The sequence below is a fragment of the Pomacea canaliculata genome, linkage group LG3 (genome assembly GCF_003073045.1).
Source record: "Pomacea canaliculata isolate SZHN2017 linkage group LG3, ASM307304v1, whole genome shotgun sequence".
NCBI classification, from domain to species: Eukaryota; Metazoa; Mollusca; class Gastropoda; order Architaenioglossa; family Ampullariidae; genus Pomacea; species Pomacea canaliculata.
Window position 1 is genome coordinate 15,231,369 of NC_037592.1, and position 15,776 is coordinate 15,247,144.

General features: G+C 40.5%; 1 long non-coding RNA gene across 1 annotated transcript in view; it reads right to left on the bottom strand.

Moving 5' to 3' along the window:
• Positions 1–14,332: 14,332 nt before the first annotated feature.
• LOC112559866 overlaps positions 14,333–15,776 on the bottom strand; it is a 44,614-nt gene continuing 43,170 nt past the window's right edge. The window contains exon 4 of the long non-coding RNA XR_003098420.1: positions 14,333–15,169. This is a non-coding gene — a long non-coding RNA (uncharacterized LOC112559866). The remainder of the gene's footprint in view (positions 15,170–15,776) is intronic.

Here is a 15,776-nt window from a genome sequence, read left to right on the forward strand (position 1 = left end):
TGCAAGAGAAGGAGGGGCGGGCGGAGAAGAGGTTTCGTGAGGACTTGCGGAATGGCGAAGCGGACGGACTTCAGAATTGAGGGCAAGACACCGCAAGGCGCCAGTTAGTTCAGCGTTGAGACTTGTTTTATTGTGTGTTGTAGTCACAATGTTTTTTTGTAAAGTTGATCTTGAGAGAGACAGAAAGATGAAGCAGCATTTGCGATGGTATGATTGGCGAAGGGGGTGGAGGTATGAACAAAGAGACATAGAAGGACATGCAGAAACAGATGATAGTCGGATACATTCAGTCAATTAATCAATTATGGAGAGATACACTCAGTTAATCATAGATAGATACACTGTCAGTCAGAAATGGAAAGTCAGACAGTCAGAGATGGTCAGATACACTTAGTCAAAGATTGATGGTGAGTACCAGTCAGTCTGAGGTCAAAGACAGTCAATCAGAGATATTAGGAGCTCTTGTAAACCATTTTGATTCTCTACAGCACATACATTCCCAGCTACTTTCAAAGTAATGTTTGACCGGAACTAGAGACTGTTCTTAACCAGGCAAGGTACAGAAGTGTCAACCTCTAGACTACCCTGAACTTTCGTGGAATTAGCAAATATACTGATAAGCAAGTTTGGATTAAGCTCAGCGTGCTGACTAAATTTCTGACATTGCAAACATTTTCCCCCGAACTTCTGATTTCCTGTGCCAAACTTTGTCAGACGATATTTTATCTGTTAAAAACGGCCTTTAGAACGAACTCTTCTGTGTTACCGACACACCTGTCATTTATCTTTATTTTACATCGCCTTTATTTGCTCGATGATGATGCCTAAGATGAGAGGTATGACTTAAATGTTTTCCCACATCTGAACAACAACAAACCACACTGACTTGCAATCTTAACTTAACTAATTTTAAAAAATATTAAATTTAAAAAATATTAAAATAATAGCAGGCAGGTCGGAGACATGTTAAACAATCCTTGCATGTCCGAAAGGCGCGATAAAAAATTTAAACCAAAGAATTTTACATTCCTTTTTTTAATTTGAAAGTTTTTGCTAAGATGGGGCCCATGGTGTCGGAGTCTCCTCCCAGCTCATTATAATATTTACGCGGGTGCCGGGTCTACGTCATCAGGCACGCGCAGGTCGCTCGTGCAACTTCTCTTGTGGGCGCGAAATTAGCATCAGCGTGGAGGAGCTTCATTGCTGATGACACCGGCCTAAAAGCACATCTGAAACACAGTGCTGCCTCCCCATGGCGCGGAACCCAACTGTTTGTGGAGTAGCAGATGGGATAGTTTGATAAGCCGACATACAGGTACACCAGAGTAATTCCAACATTTCTTTCTGTGTCAAACGGTCTTGTTTACCCCCCGCTACTCTAACCACCGGCTGTAGATGACATTCTAGTTATTTTCTGAGTGTAGACATGCGAAGAGTATGGAAGGAAAATGAAGAAAACATTTTATCTGTAGTGGCGATTCCTGCAGGTCTGGTGTTGAGACCCAGCTATAAATAAGAACCGTTTAATTTAAAAATAACTCCGCCTGCCTGATATAGAGATATACAAGCATGCTTGTAATTATTGTAATTACTTGTAATTTGTCATCTCTGAGAACAACACGGCTATTTCAGCTGCGTGACTGCACTTTAAGATTCCGGGTTGAACTCTAAATAATAAAGTTTTGGCTGATGTGTTTGGAACTCGTCTACAGTTTATTTTGATAAAAGTGCATTTACAAACTTACAAATACTAAGTAATTTTTAATTTTGTCATTAAAAAAATGTTTTGACTAGTACTTAAATCGTGTTTCTTTAGATAGAACAACACCTTCATAATTATCATGATTACTAGTGCGCCCACCTACACACTAACTGAGCTTTGAAAACGCACTACACTTTACCATGGTGACAGTGACATAAGTGTTTTGTTGACAAAAGATTATTTTGGGATGTGTCTCAGAGCCAACGGAAAAATATGTATGCTTAACGGAAACAGAAATCGGATGCCATAGTCTAACCAGAAAACTTTGAATTAATCGAAATTAGTCGAAAACCTCTTTTTTTAAAAATCAGCTATCCGAAAATGCTTCAGTATCATATGTAAAAATAAAGGAAGGAAGAATACCAGAGTTGTCTGCCTGGAAGGAAGGAACCGGAAACTGTGAACACGTGTAAAGGGTAGTTTGCGGGTATTTACCGACAAGTTTACTCTCCACTCTAACTCTACCCTGAACTTGCTGAGGCCACACAGCGTTTGACCACCTCATCGTTCACAGAGTTCGTCTCCATGGTTACGTAAGCAAGAAAGTGCTGCCCCGTCTACACCGTTGGTTGGGAGTGGCGCCCCTTGCCCAAACTCTCCGCACGGGATCGATGAGCACGAGTCTGTAGAATGTTCCAGACTTGCAAGGCAGACTGATTGTGACTGATACTAATGACGGGTAGGACCGGCCACTAGCCGGCGCACATCTGCTCCATTTGTTTGCTTGTTGGGCAGTCAGTGGACAAATGCCGGCTGTCTGGACACGGTATGGTGCGGACACAGGGATGGATGCCTGTCGTGTATATTTAAAGATGGCAGGAAGCTTCTCTCATTTTTCTTTTCAGTGTCTTTCTCAAGAAAAAGAAAAACATCAAGGCTATCGCGATTAACACTATATCGGTTTAAATTACTCAAATCACACTGAAGTCCTTACTTCTGTCTCATTTTAAGATGATTTTGTTTTTGTGGACGTTGACAGCAGTCGTGGCAAGTACATGACAGAGCCCTGATCACCATCATGAATAACTATAAAGAACATTTCTCTGTCGGCGTTCATCCTCTTGAGAAGAAATCAGCCCCCAATCTGGAGGCTATTGTTGAGGAGAGAATATTACGATGATACCAGCATTGCAATCAACTTTATTGTTTCTCTGTCTCTTTCCTCGTTAGAACCTCGGTAAAAAATAAGGACAGAAACAATTCTGTGAGGTCCAGCTCGCAATTTTCACCTCCAAACATGGCACTGGCTGTCACGCCACAGAGAATCAGACAATTACCCAATGTCGACCACTACAAACGCACAATCAAACATTTGTCTGTTTGAAGAAAAGAGATTTTCAAAATGATTCCATTCTTGTGAACCAAACACGAAGGCAGAAATAAGACCGAGCATCATCAAGGTGTGCATTTTTCTACTTTATCATTTTCGCTCTTAAAAACTGAAAATTATTAAAATCTTTTCCCCGTAAAAGTGGATTCTGGGACCAAAGGAATCAAAACACATTGATTGGGGGGCACATGGACAGCGGTGGTAACTACAGGAGAAATATTTCCCATGATCTTCCTCCATCACATTTTTATTGCGATTTGATTATTCCGAGAAAGAATTTTTTTAAAATCATGAAACAATTAAACAAGGATGTTCAAACTTCTGGAAGCATTAAACCTGAAAAATTTCTTCGGAGATATGCACTGTACATTTACGGGTAGCGCCAGCAGACTATAGTATGTCTTACATGGATGTGTAAGAGATACGAGTGTTATGTGGCAATGTAGTATGTGTTGTGTCTCCGTAAACATTCAAGTGGCTGAGTTTTTCAGTGTTTTGAAGGAACGCATGTGTGTTTATCCACTACCGTTTTATAATTTGACTTTAAAAGAAAACTGATTTATAATTATAAATGACAAATGTGATGTGAAAGAAAGATAAAAATGCACACGAATTCTTGCTCATGGGAGGTTAATTGAAATACACACACTCTTTCTTTCCTTTTCTCTCTCTCTCTCTCTGTCTCACACACACACATCAATGCTTATCTCTCTCTCACACACACACACACATCAATGCTTATCTCTGTCTCTATCTCTCTCTCACACACACACATTTTCACGCAGACACACGTATATGTGCAATATCCGGTTTTTCAGACATTATTAGAGTTTGTCTATAAACGGAGACCAGATTAAAGTGCGAAGTGGTTCAACGAGGCCAGCATTTGCGCATTACTGACTTCCAATCGATTTTAGTTCAGACATATTGAACCGTTATGGTCAGCGGTACCAGATTTCTTGCCAGGCCCACAAGAGGTTAGATAGAAAAATGGAGAATTTGATTGATGAAATACTCAGATGTAACAGCAGAGGTTTCTTGCAGCGTGTGCTTCTTTTCGCACAGGAATAGGTTTCTATTTTCTGTTCCTGCCAACCTTTAAGTCTTAGAATAACGGTTTACTAACTTGTCGGTTTGTTAATTATTTTTAAAGTATGAAATGGTAAAAATAACCTCAGATGTCTAAAATTACTTCTACATTGTACTGATAGACCATAACTTCTTTTGATCATTCATTTACAACATTACTTATATTAATGGATTGCTTTATGAGTGGGCGGAGACTCTTTCTCTTTATAAAAGATTAGTCCCTCAATATAAGTACTGCAAACACCGGAAGGAAGAAAATACAGCAGAAAAAATGAAGGAAACGAGAAGTATATATGAGAGAAGTAATAGCTCCTAAAATGTTTATACTTTTAATTAATTACGATACTTCGAGAGTACTTTCCCTTCTCCGGCAATGCTTGTGTTTCCCTTTTATCTACAGAGTCATCAGAGTCATCAGAGCGCTCGGCTGTTGAAAATCAATTTGAAAGTCGTTGATTGCTGCGTCTGCGGCGCGACGGCGAACTGCACTCAATTTACTGAGTGACAGAATGAGGCCTCATTGAAAACAAAGGGAAGAAGAAGCCTGCACGTTCTTTGAAAGATAGAAAGTGGTTCTCTAAAGAATGCCCAAGCAGCTTACATAGTATTCACTTCTTGAATTCTTTTGTTTTCATTTATCCGTGACTTTACTGGTTAAAAGTAGTTTACTCCCTTTCAATACTTCATCACATTGGGAGAAAGAAATATGCCAAATATATAAAAACTCTTGAGTAGCATTTATTTTAAAGATGTCCCGCGATGTTGACACTTTTACTGCCAAAGTCTTTGTCATAGCTGCAAGGAGATTGGGAACAAAGAAATAGACAATATATAAATAAAGGAAACGTTAGTTCTTGAACAGACGGGAGAACAGTTGCGGGACACAGGAGTTGTTAGCAAAGTATTCGGGTTTTACGTGTGTTTTAAGGAGTAGAGCTGGTGGTCTTTCTCATATTCTTGTGTCGCACTACTACTACTGCTCCTTCTCCTCTTCCTCCTCCTTCTCCTCCTCTTCCTCCTTTTCCTCCACCTTCTCTTCCTCCTTTTCCTCCTCCTCCTCCACCGGTAGAGAACCGCGGTAATATACATTTACGTTTGGATGTGATGTGGTCAAAGCGATAAATTAAATAAAAAATATCATGGCATCCCAACGGACAGATAATATTTCGGGTTAATAAAAGTTTAATCTCTTAAGTATGTTTGTGTGTATGTGTGTGTTTGTGGAGATTTTAGAGATGTATAACAGTTCACTTTAAGACTTGTTTCGAAAAAAATACAGTTTTCATTTTTGCCTTCGCCAAACTATATGTTTATTTGCCTTCCCCATTCCCCAGGCGTAATGCGATCACTCATTCAATATCCATAATTTCTGTTGTGTTCCTCGCCATCCTTTGCTCTTCTTCTCAATAACTTTGTGCATCTACTTAAAAGTACTTCCCACGAAATGTTCCAATACCTGCTCCTCCAAACCGGATGTCGAGACAACATTTGACCTGTATATTACCTAAGACAAATGCGCTTAGTATAATAATCCCTCCTTTGAAGCAGACAACATTTTTCAGAAAGCAGGAAGCTCAAGTCGAGGATGCTTTAGAAAACATGGAAAATTGTTCTTGATGAATGATTCCTTTCCCCAAGCCATATCCGGGCATTTCGGTCTATTTGACACTCAGTGGGTCCGTCTCAAACTTCAGTTATCACCGTTAGTAAAACATGCAAACGTTTATTTCGCTGGACAAAATAAAATCTTAAATTTCAGTCTTAGGCGGAGATTCTTTTTCCTTGAACATCCAATTAACAAAACTTTTTCAAAGCCACCGTAAAATGTCGCGAACTCTGGATAACGTGACACGAGTCTCGTTAATCTGACACAGGAAGGACAGCATCTGTTTTCTTTCAAGACAATCACAAGATACAGGAAATCTGGCTCCCACAAAGAGAGCAGCATGGCCATAGCGACAGAAGGTAATGGAAACATCGAATTGGAGTGTGGAGAAGAGCTTTTGTTTTGCGACTGGAGGAGCGCATCTTTTATGAGAAGGTGGGCGACATAGTCGTTGGCAAAGATCAAAGGTGAATGTTTAGGTGTCTTCTGTATGACGGATGCATAGCAGTTATCAAAATTTCAAGTTTCAACTCCAAAAGTTTTGTTTTGCTTAAGTTTTATTTAACCAGGTTTAAAAGTTCCAGAGTTTTTCACACCAGTTATGTTTCTGCTCTTCACGATTGCATAACCTGGGAAATTCGGAATTGTTCTCGTTTATGTTATCATAATCAAGTCTTGTGCTTGGGCAAGAGTGTGTACGGGTTGTGTAGCTGGATGATCGTCTGAACAAGAGACAAGAGAGAAAAAGATCAATTCTGAAATTTGAAACCGTGAGCCTGCATGTTGCCCTACGCATGCGTGCTTGACTACATTCACCTATCTTTCTGTGAGTTTATCTGACTGTCTGTGTGTGTCTAATTTATTACAGACAAAATAAGAATTATCTGAGCAAGTAGATGTTTTACAAAGCGCTGCTTTTAAAATTGCTTTCGTTGCTTTTGATTTGTCTGTTTACATCACGTGGCAAGAAGATTTGTTGACCACGTAACATAAACCAACAAACGTGACATTTGATTTGTCCATTGCCAGTTCATCTGTCCTTAAAAAAGGCAAACAATAATGAAAATCGTTTAAAGACCAGCTACATAAAATTTTATGCTATTTTCCTTTTCCAGGATTTATTTTTCTCCAAACATTTTAGCCACCGGCAGAATCAATTAAAGGTCAAAACAGATTATCTGCCATGAAGACTCTGTATTTGGATGGCCAAAGTTCACAAGATCAGAGAAGGAAGGGAGGGCACTGTGCTCGCTATTCCACAGCGATATTAACGTTTTACCCGTGAGCAAGCACATCAGTGTCTCTTCATTCAACCTATTCTAAAATTCTTGCTTCAAGCGTGAAAATCTAGTTTCTTCTTCTTTGTTGTCTGGAGAGGCTGTGTCCTGAAAACAATTACACCAAAAAGTGAACTTTCCGATCCAAGCAATTTTCTGATCCTGACTTTTATATTTGTTTCTTCCTCCGTCCCTTACTTTTACGCGTGTTAAACTGAGCGTAACCTGGTCAGATAAAGCCACTACATATCTGTTTTATGTGTATCAGGGTGAATTGCAAGGAGCGACTTTATGATAGGATATGATTGTGTTCAAGCACAGGACCTGGAGGGATCTTTGACCAAGGTTTCGAGAAATATTAAGGATTAAAGAAGTAAGGTCTTAGTTTTAATATTCACATATTAATATCCCCGTTATTTTCTGGTGGAATTTTGACTGTTTCTTCAAGTACTGACATATAAAACCGGGCTGCCCACACGTTTACTCGTTTGAGGAGTTCAAAGAAGGACCTTGTGACTGGCTGGAGACAAAAAGATATTTACAACGACATGCTTGAGGCAACACATCCAGTCTGTGGACAGTACAGCCGCAGCTTCCCCGGTAGTTGCGACTAGAATAATGCCAGACGACCAGTCTGGGGGAGAAGCTAACGACCCGGGGAATACAAACTGTTGGTGCAGCTGACCGTCGGAAGACCACTTGTCAGAGCGGAGTTCCGTTCACTGATTGCCAGTGTTGTACGACCACCCTGCTGCCACTTGTCCATTAATAGGGTTTGTTGAAGACATTATCAAGAGCACCGTGCAAATGAGCTTCGAGGCTCGGTGAAGAGAAAGTGGCAGCGGCGAACTGTTTGTACTGGGATATTCTTCCTGCCATCTCTTCCTCTGTTTGTTCAGACAGCGACCGTTCTTCCTCCTTCTCTGTCTGCTTCCTCATCTTCACTGCTGGTGTGTCTCCTGTTTCAGCTTCCGTTTCCTACACTTTCATTCTCAGCCTTTCTGGTCCTTGATCCAACAAGCTTCCGCACAGCAGCCTGATTCCCGTTGCCGAGGAAACCACGTTTTACAGATTAACGCAAAGCGGTTGCCAACTTTGTCCAGAAAAGAGAATCGTTCATTGCCTAAGTGGTGTGAGGTTACCGAAGCCTTGCTGGCTCTAACTCGAGATGCATATCATGCATGTCACTCTCTGGTGACGTGTCAGTGCATGCTCGTGTGGTCAACTCATAACACGGACAATAAACATCCAGGGACTCTGCCTAACACGCAATTGAAATACGGTTTACACAGATGCCAAGATGTTTACAAAGCATGTTTGTATGTCCACGAAGTTCAATTGCACTTCTGCTGGCAGATATACAACTTTTCTCTACAAATTTGGCATTTTCGAAATGAGTGTTTGTAAACTGAGTTAAAACTTGGTTAAAGTGTGGCCCATTTTTTTGAATGAGATTTGATAAGAAGCAAAGTGTAGGAGGTCGTCAGAAAAAAACAACAATGCACTAAGCAAAAATGATGAGTATGAAATGATGGAAAAAAAGGCGAAGAAAATGTTTCATAGACTCCCACTCAGTGTTCTGTAAATATGTTTTTAAGAAGTCTGATGTTGTGGGAGCCAGTACAAGACAAAACTTCACACAGTTTTTTTCTGCCTAAATTTGTTTTTTATTTTCTCAAAGCCACGAGAGACCTTGTAGCGAAATTGGCTAGAAGCATGACAGGTCAGATAAAGTCGCAGGGCTTGTTATTCCTTCCAGTGGGGCAGAGCGATGTTACTGAAGGGACTGAGGACAAGGTCTCACAGGTGGTAATGTCATTACCCGGCGTGACGTCACGCTAGCCCCACTGCACTTCTTTCTTCTCATGTTGTCAGGCTACAAAGAAAGGTAACATTACAGCTTACGATCCATGCTATTACTGCTACCTTCCCCTCCCCAGCCGCAACTACGCCAATCCAGGTGAGAATAAAAATGTATCTTTCTATCTTTATGTTTCTTCACTATACACATGACAGTGGCCATAAATACCATTCATCCTGTGAAATTTGCGGCCGCTATTATATCTATTACACGGAAACAATGATGCTTATCCGACTCCTAGAGAACCGAGAATCGAATCTAACAGCATCAGTACTCATCCCCATTGCCGCCAGTGTATACAACAGTAACAGCAGTGGTCGTTTGTACACAACACTTGCCGCCATTGTGTGCAGAAGAGGCAATGTGTGTGTGAGAGAGAGAGAGAGAAAGAGAGATGCTGTTTTCGTTTACTCAAGTGAGAATGAATGAGTAGCTCTCTCTATATGTGTATGTAGGTTTTCTGCACGCACACCTGCTGGCATACTACTATCAAAGCATACACCTGGTTAGCGTGTCTGTCGGTTCAACATCCCGTCTCAGGTCTTCAGGAGAAGGGGCCGCACATTACTTATGCGAAGAAACTTGCAGACCCATGTACCAAGCGCTCGCTAACGAAACTCGTGCACTACAAATTAATCAATTGTGACGTCTCCTTAGTAAGCACAGGCACGCACGCTCACTTGTCTCCGCTTTGATTTACGTCACAGACCGTTTAGGGGGCGTCGCAGTCAACCACCGTGGGACTCGTCTCCTTCGTCATTAAGTCGGAGCTCAATTCCTCACCATGAAGCGCCATCGTTTGCTTGTATACAGCCGTTGGCCCACAGGAGTGAGTGATTATATAAGAAGTGTAAAGTGTTTAGAATACCATTTCCTGACAACCATAGTCAGACAAAATAGAACCGTTAGCCCCAAGCTGCTGGCCGGGGGGTCAAGTTGTAACTCTCATAGAGGACGAAATTTCTAGTAGTATGTTTGTGTGCATGCACATGCATATGTACACTGCGTTGATTTTGATATTTTGTGTTTCCTGATTTAAGGACCATTATTTTGCGCCAAAACTTGAAGTCTTCTCTCAGGAATCACGCACATTTTCTCTCCATCGCTTCGTACTTGTCCTTCTAGAAAATTACTTCAATCGAGAAAAAAATTGGACACATACATGCTCGTGATCCCACCTACCTAACTGCACCAAAAAAGAAACTTAAAACTTCTTTAATTAGGTGAGTGTTGCGGTCATTACTTTAGTGTCGGATGTCTATACAATTCACAAACAGTAGGAGTAATTTTGTGTAAAGGTTAAATGCAATCAGTGTTTAAAGCCACAAACACGCCATTGTATGTTACAGAAGAAATAGCTTTGAAATTGGAACGAAAGATAATGCGCATATTAGATTATCAATTGTTCGAATCTGTTTCTTAACTTTCTGACTAAATAGCTCGTTTGCAACTCCCGACATCTTGTTTAACGTGCATTCATAATGTTTATTTTTTTGGAACGCTGTAAAAAAACAAAAACAACAAACAAAAAAAACCCAACTTTGTTCGCACAATGCCATGTGACCATGGACGTGTATAGGTGGACTGTTGTCTGTCTGCCGAGACCAACGCTTAGCCTCTTGTGAAAGTTGTCCGCTGTTAGTCTCGGCGAGCCTAAACAATGAATGTGAATAAACCGGAAGCTTTGTAGTCTCACGCTTCGTTTAGCATTAGCCTCTTGAACAAATTAGTAAAAAAAAAAATCGTCTGCCAGCAGTCCAGTAATACAAGTTCGTGGTGTGACCCTTCACTTTAGACATATTCTGAAACTTTGTAATTGAAAATGTTTGCTATCAGCCCCCGTTGTAGTCTGAGCGCACGCTGCTGGCTGTGACTTGAAGTCTGCCCTTTAGGCAGCTCTGTACAGCGGTAATCCACAGAGACCTTGCGTCTCCGCGACCAGAGCTGAACTTTACATTTAAACCGACTTGGTGCCCGCTCCCTAGGCAGGGCCCCACAGTCCACTCGCCCTATATCTCTTTCCCGCAGCCCCGCACTACGTCGTTCCCAGGATGCCCCGCGCACGTCTCGGGTTACATACAGCCAGTTTACAACTTGTGGCACGTGCGCTACGTCAACAGGCATGAATCGCACCATTCATAAGCACCTTGGCAGCGACGCGTCAACGCGTGTTAAGGAGCGCGACGTTCTCGTTGACAATTTGCATGGAAATGCTGCGACACGACTCGCTTTTTCTCGCTGACATCTCGGTCCCTTCGCCGGAGACAACCAAAGTCAAGCTGGACTGCGGACATTCGTGAGTGGACGGTGGTTGGTGGTGGTGGTTGACGCCAGGCTAGCAACTACGGCTACATCACAGCAAAGCGGCTGGTCCTGCAACCCAGATTTATGAACCCCTGCGGAACTTTCACGAGAAATCAACAAAGATTAACAAATGTTATTATTCTGTGTCTCCCTATTTATCTCTATCACATTGTCTGGCTCGTCGTATCCATTCCAAGTGTTCAGGTGCGTGACACAGCAGCGGTTAAAGAGTGCAAGCCGTTGTGCACGTAGAAAATGTCGCGGCAGTGCGACTGGAAGATCAAAATAATAAACAGGCTAACCACAAACCGTTTCGCCTAAATGTAATAAATGCCATTCAAAGAACGAAAGCACTTCTTTCCCCTCTCTCTCTCTCTGTCTCATTCCCCAGTTGGTCTTGGTGCTGACTTCGTTGCATATGTATACCGTCTGTATACCTCCAGTCATGTATGTACTTGGTTCTTTTTCCTTTTTTTTTTTTTTTTTTTTTTGTTGGGATTAAGAATGTAACTATGATTATCTTGCCAGTGCTGTCTTAGTACTCAAGAGATAGCTTGTACACGTCTTACCAGTTCTGTTTTTAATAGTCAAATTCCATTGTACACATCTTGCCAGTACCGTATTTTAATATCTCAAGAGCTAACTCGTTGTAATATCTTGCCATTACTGTTTAAATACTCAAGAGATACTGGATGCTGTCCCTATTGTTTACTCAGCGGCACGAGCCTAACCTTAATCAAAAAAATAAAAGTCTCTGGCTTTTCCTCTGACCTTTGCTTCATTCCCCTCTCAACATGTCAAACAATGTTGTTGGAAATACAAATACGATCTGAGATTGTTTACTTCACATCAGTCGTAATAAATCTTGAATTAAAGACAAACATGTGACAAAACTGATTATACTGTGACCGGCAAAGGAACCAGGATTTCATAGCACTCCAGTGGAAAGCCGTTGAACAAACTGCTTTTTTTTTCTTTTGTTTTTCTTGTAAAGACATGCATCAGACACTGTATCTGAAATTCTTGTAAGATTTTAACTGATATAGCCCTCAGTTGACACGACATTGGAGACCTAACTAGCCCCTCGCCAGCTTCAGACTATCCATTGAAGACATACCCAAGAGAATTTTTTCAAATTTTGAAATGTTTCTTTCATTGGTTTATCATTCTTTACAAGATACTGATCCTCCAGATATATTTTAATATAATCTTTCTCGCTTATGGAGAAAGCCATCCACATTCTCCCTACGCGAAAAGAGTTTACTGAAGTAAAGTCATGAAACTTCCGTTGTCAGATATCCCATCATCTGAAGCCATGATGACATAAAACTGCCATGTACAGACAGAACCTCAATCATTTGGTACTGTCCTTTGCACGTCTATGTTTACTGGTTTATTGTACCTTGTAAACAACACAAGGCTGTTATTTCCCATTTTGCGGAACCTTTACCCTGCAATGAGCCAAGCAAGTATTTTTCAAATTGTTTAAAGCTGCATATTCTTCAAGTATGTAAATCAAGACCGCTGCTCAATCCTTCAAAAGACCGAGGTATCTGCTTTTAATCTTTTTGTGATAACTCATTTCTTAAGAGGTGGTCAGACAAACCGCATTTCCATCATGGCAACACCGGGAAGCAAGTGACAGTGGAATTTGAATGAAACAAGAAAATTCACACGATCGTTAGACTTTATAAAGGATGAATAAAGGGTTACAAGGAAGGAGAGAAAGATTATCTAAGATTTGGTTTTATTGTCTCTTCCGGAAAACATGACAAAAAGGGGGAACTCAAGAACTTTAGATTTGTACAGAAACATAATTATTCTAACGAAGTTTAAGACATTACATTAATAAATGTTCCAGCTGTCAGTTTTCTAGAACTAGGACGATTTTATCATCGTTCACTATAATTAGAAGAAAACGGAAATTTATTTTACAGGCACTGCTTTTCCCTTCCTGATTTTAAAAGAAAAATACTTTGCAATAATCTGAACAGTTTTTCAAAAGTTCAAGAGAGATATTAGATACTTAGACTAAGCATCGACCCAAAACTCACTTCTACACTTGATACTCTTTTTTTAAAGTTTCTCTATCTAAGAACAAAGACCAGTGCAGCCATAATGTTTCCCAATGACTCCAACACGTCCTTTCAATGAATGTTTCAATGTCCGTGAATAAGTCAACAAAAGTAAAGGCTCCCTGTAAGGGTCGTGCCATCTGTTAACCGAGTTGCTCCCCTGTAATATTCCTTTTATTGCAGCAACAGTCTCCTCTGTCCATTCTTTCTAACCTCTGCGTTCTCTTCGATCGTCCCTTCCTCAGCGGTGTAGCCTAACATCATCAGTCATCGACAGCAGCTGTCCATGAGGACATTTTATATGTTTTTTACTATCAGCTCTTAAACGGAAAAGTTTCATCAGCTTGATGTACTTTCCGTTACCCTACTCTTCTCTCTTCCCCATCTCAAAAGCAAGGGACTGCGCTCCTGGGTCATTTTGGCTAGTTTATTGTTTCCGAATTTTTGCTTACTTCAGTCTATTTTCAAATAAAACTTTAGTTTTTTGTGAAACAATTTTATTTACAAGGAATAAATATACCCTAATCAAATCAATCGTCGTTTTTCTGGTTTTCGTTTCTAAATTTGTAAAATTTGCTCACTTCTTAAAACTTTGCCCGAAGACTGCTTGTCAGACTGAATAGGTTTGTATCCCCTGACTGCAGACAGTTTCTTATGAAGTAAGTGTTACTTTGAACCTGCCGCAGTTGGTGGAGCTGGTGGTATTTGACTATTTGGAATTTAGAAGCATTTATTTTCCATTAAGAGAAAAGTGTCTTTTTCTTTAAAACTGCACTTGATTTTGTGAAAATGAACCATAAAAAGCCAACATAAAAGTATTTAAAACCGAAGAGAACCGATGCGAAGGCAAGAAAATGTAAAAAATCTAAAGAGGCTGTACCTTTATTAATTTTCCAGCTTAATTTTCTCAGTTTGTGCTGTTGTTACTATTTGTTAACTCCTATTTCTCGACACCCACTTGTCAGATTTTTACAATTTTTAGTACCAAATTCTTCAATGTTTATGCAAAGCAGCAGTCATTTTCGTATTTTTTATGTAAATAAAATTGTTTAGGTAAATAACATTTCATTTTAAACTTTTTTATGTATTGCTGATAAACAGTCCCGATCCTATATAATGTTACATTTGAAAACCTTTAGAATGGAAAAACAACCAGTCGCCTCAATAGCTGCTCTGCTATAATGTATTTTATTTGGTTTCTTCCATTTATCAGATTACACAAATTTCTTTTATCTTCAGTGTTAATTCATGCTGTACATAATCCAGTTTTGCAATTTTTTTTCAAGCCCACTAGCATGGGGCTGTCCTTATGACTTCACCTTTTCTGATGTCAGCTGTGAACTAATCAATCCCATTCTTATTTGTAATCGTATTTTCTCTCACTAACCGATCCCCCACTGGCCTCTCTCTCTCTCTCTTGTGCGTGCGTGCATGTGTGTGTATGTGTGTGTGTGTGTGTGTGAGCGCTCACTCGCGCGGTTGACCGAACAGATATGTTCTTTGGCATGTTCGTTGGAAGACGTCGATGAAGAACGACGTGTTTAACTTGGAAAGAAAATGTCGCTGGAATCAGTCTATAAAGGTCCTTAAGATCTCCCACCATTTAATGTGACGTCTGCCCGTCCAGCACTGAAACAAAGCAGTGTCTAGACAAACGATGACCGGCAGAGCCTTGAGGTCTGAGATGAGGGTAGGATGGCTGAGGGCTTATTTCAGTTTTGGCGGGTGGTGGGTCTCAGCTGACCGAGCAAGAAGAGATAAACTTGCAGATACCGACCAACAGGTCCCTTGCCAGTGCAATGTTGTCATTGTCGTGTTAGTAATGGCACCGATACCAGCGCTGCTGACGCCGGTATTAGGGCTTCCTGTGTGCAAAAAAGGAAGAAAAATTGAGATGTAGTCATCACCTACACGTACGCCTACATACATGTTCACACACGCGTTAGAATATGCACGCATACACACACACTCACACACGTGCGGTAACACAAAGTTTTCCACAAAGTGCGGAAGAAGAAGCTGAATGCAATTTCTAAGACTTTATTTCCCTGCAGTAATCAAAGCGTTACATAAAAGCAAACGGGCTTCGAAGAAAAGTATGAAGATGGAAATGGGGTTTATTACGACTGCCTGTAGTAAAATTAAAGAAACTTTTATAACCAGGTCTTTAATTTGATGTGAATTATCAGCGGTGACGGGGAATCTCCAGGACGTGTTCGCGTTGTTGCTGTGTGTGATTCTGAAGATGTTTTCACTTATCACTTTCGAATGTTCGGTTGAGGTTGTTTAATTTTCTTGTTTTGTTTGTCCAGCATTATTGGGAATATTTGCATTTCAGATTGTGATGTTTAAATTCAGAATGTGAAACAGTCTCATGCTGATTGGTCTTTGATCACTGGTCATGAAATGAAAAATATCAAACCCTTCAAGATATTGAAGAATCTTTTGCAGGAAGTACAAGCAAGTACAAAT